We start from the raw sequence: 3,813 nt of genomic DNA on the forward strand, positions 1-3,813 counted from the left end.
GATTGCTGAAGAAAAATGTGTGCATAAGCAAATGTGGTGAAGAAAGCTGATGGTGCCCGGCTATCAAAAGATACAGCGTCTGGGGTCTTAAAGGCTTGAAGATAAACAAGCGGTCATCTAGCTGAGAAGCATCAAAGCCCACATGGAAGAAGCACACCAGCCTGTCTGACCACGAGGTGTAGAAGGGACCAGGTATCAGACATCAAAGAACAAAAAAATCATTATCAGTGGGTGCCCACCTACCCGATACGATCACTCAAGACAAACGTGTACATACGCAAATGTGAAGAAAGCTGATGGTGCCCGGCTATCAAAAGACATAGCGCGTCTGGTGTCTTAAAGGCTTGAAGATAAACAAGCGGCCATCTATCTCAGAAGCAACAAAGGCCACGTGGAAGAAGCACACCAGCCTGTGTGACCACGAGCTGTCGAAGGGATCAGTATCAAGGATCAAAGAACAAAAAATCATATTGTAAATGAGGGTGAGTGCAGAGTGGAGACTCAAAGCCCATCGGTAGGCAACTGGACAACACCTTACTGAAGGGTTGTGGGGAGGAAATGAGTCAGTCAGGGTGCAGGGTAGCAACGATCAAACATATTACTTTCCTCTAGTTCTTAAATGCTTCCTCCCTCCCACTATCATGATCCCAAATTCTATCTTACAAATCTGGCTAGACCTGAGGATGTTCATTGGTACAGATAGCAACTGGAAACACAAGGAATCCAGGACAGATGACCCCTTCCGGACCAGTGGTGAGAGTGGTGATGCCTGGAGGGTGGAGGAAATGTGGGGTGGAAAGGGAGAACCGATTACAAGAATCTACTTATAGCCTCCTCCCTGGGGGATGTACCGCAGAGAAGAGTGGGGGGGAAGTGGGTGAAGGGAGACGTCGGACAGTGTAACATATGACAAAATAATATTTTATGAATTATGAAGGTTCATGAGGGAGTGGGGAGGGAGGGGAAAAAACGAGGAGCCGATATTAAGGGCTCAAGTAGAAGACATGCTTTGAGAAGGGTGAGGGCAACAGATGTACACATGTGCTCGACACAATGGATGGATGGGTTGTGATAAGAGCTGTACAAGAGTTCCCAATAAAATGATTTTTAAAAAAAGACTCTAGATAGGGTTTCTGAGGCTGTAAATCATCCCGGGATCAGATATCCCCATTTGTCTGAGTTTGAACCACCAACTTTGGGGGTCAACAGTCTTATGATTACCTGACAGCACCAGCAAAAACAAGGGAAACCCTTCATAAGATGGGCCAGCACAGTCACCCCAACAATGTGCTCCAACTTATCCAGCATCCTGGAGATGTGAAGGACTAGCTCACGTCTTCCTTGTGTTGTGCAGGAGGTTGCAATGAGTCAGAGCCAACCCCATAGCAACTAGCAACCACACACGCGTATCCATGGACCCAGTTGGTTTCTTTTGCTTTTGGAGAATCTCATTGTGCAAAGAGCCCACGCAACGTCACTATTTGCATGTGGATATATGATGGCAGCTTCAAAAAGTTTGTGGAGAGGTGGAATTAAAGGATAAATTTTTCCATGAACTTTTTGAAGCCCCCTTGTTTGTAGATTTATGTAGTTTGAATCTTTCACTGACTTGAACAATGAGTGATTATGGCCCATTTTTTTTTCAAACATGTAGTGAACAGACTTTTCGATGTCTTGCCTTGGGTGAAGTTCCCGAGGGTGTACACCCACTGTGGTATTTGGGGGTCTCAAGTGATAGGCAGTTTCAAACCCTGAGTCACCCCTCAGCGGAAAGGGAGGCAGCCTGCTCTCATGAAGATCTCTGAGACCTGGAGGAGCGGGGCTTCTCCGCCCTCTACGAGGCAGAGTGGACTCCAGGGAAGAGGGGTCTCTTGGTGAACTTCCAGAACCTTGAGAGACTAAAATGAGCTGCTTTAAATCACCCACTGGGTGTATCACCATAGGCCAAAGGTTATAGCTTCACGCACATGTGCACACGCACACATGCACACGCACACAGGTACGTGTTGTCTGGTTAGCAAATCATTGTTCGCCTGTCCTACTCTCAGGACTTGACCTTTGTGCCATTTCTCCGTGCCGCCACCTCAGATAAAGTCTGGGATTTTAAATTCGGAAGAGCCCAATGGTAACGTGCCTGGGGCTGTTCCCATTAGGGACAACCGTTTGCTTTATTTATTTATTTATTTATTATTTGTTTCTTTTTTACCTTTATTTTAACCGTTTGCTTTAGATCACTGTGGAAATGACCCCCTCCAGTCCTGAGACCTCTTCTGCTGGGGCGTCGTGGGAACAAACGGTGTTTTCTGCCATGAACTTCCCACTCTCTCAACTTCACCCTTGTGACTCATGTCCTGACGTTACACAACCAGATTTATGGGTTACGTCTGAAGCCAGGGAGAACTTTGAAGTTCATACAGCGATAGAGAGGGAACTGCAAAAAAGAAACCCAAAAAAACCGTTTTAAATGGATAACTTGTCACCCTTCTGACAAAAGGAGAAACAATGTGAACATCAACTCCACGTAGATTCAACAGCTACTTCGTGGGTGCCTGGTGGTGCCAGGAAAGGAACACGTATGCAGTGACCTCGACAGCAGGGAGCAAGACTGACCACTGTCTCAAGGGAAGGAAGACCTTGAGCAAGGATTTCCACATGCGATCCCCAAACCAAAACCCACTGCCGTCCAGTGGGTTCTGATTCCGTGACTAGCGAGACCCGATAGCACAGGGTAGAACTGCCTCTTTGGGTCTCCAAGGCTGCATCTACGGAATCAGAAAGCCTATCTTTCTCCTGAGGAGTGGCTGGCGGATTCAAACTGCTGACTGTGTGGTTAGCAGCCCAGCTTGGAAGCCACTGCACCACCGGGGCTCTTTTCCAGGTGAGATGAAATAAGCCAAACCAAGCTCAGTGCTATGGAGCTTCATCTGACTCCTGGAGACCCGACAGGAGAGGGTAGAACTGCCTCGTTGGGATTCCGAGTCTGTAAGTCTTTGCAGGAGCAGAAAGTCTCCTGTTTCTCCCAAAGAGCACCTGGTCATTTTGAACCGCCCAACTCGTAAACCAGCAGACCCCCAGGGCTCCCTTGCATATGTGATACAACTTCCTAAATGGAAGAAATGGAATGTAAAGAGTGTGTTTACAAAGGAGGGAAAAAGAGCTGATACCAAGGGCCGACATGACTTACTCACCCAAATGCCAAAAGTTAAAATAGCTTCCAGCATCCTTAGAAGGATAAATAAAGAGACATACAATCCTTACACAAGGAGTGCCAATACAACAACCTTGTTGGAAAGCACTGAGGCGATCTATTTAAAAATAAATTGTGCAGATCGTTTACGTCATATGCACGAGTGAGTTGGATCTGGGATGGGGAGGACCAAAGCAGACGGGTACATTTGAGCGACGTGCGGATGAGGAGCATGAAGCGCTCTGGACTGCCCAAAGCAGACTCACGTCGGTGTGGGATAAGAACAGCCAGAAAACTTCTAAGAGGCAAGGATGCTGAGGTTTATTCCTGTGCTTCGGACGTGTTCTCAGGAGAGCCCAGTCCTGGAGAAGGACATCGTGCTTGGAAAGGAGAGGGGCACTGAGAAAGAGTAGACTGACCCGTCCCGCAGGTCATCAAACAACGTGGATACCCGAAAAAGGGACTGGGAATGAAGAGGGGCAAGAGATGCGAGAAATGGAGGCAAGACAGGAGTCTGATCAACCCTTGTTTATTGAGCAGAAGGCAGAGGCCTAAATACCCAATGGTGGGCGGGTAACATTACATCATATGCTAATAAAGTGTAACAGGTAGTATCCAATAATCAC

This window comes from Echinops telfairi, unplaced genomic scaffold, assembly GCF_000313985.2.
Source record: "Echinops telfairi isolate 266 unplaced genomic scaffold, ASM31398v2 ScPeMD7_70;HRSCAF=299, whole genome shotgun sequence".
NCBI classification, from domain to species: Eukaryota; Metazoa; Chordata; class Mammalia; order Afrosoricida; family Tenrecidae; genus Echinops; species Echinops telfairi.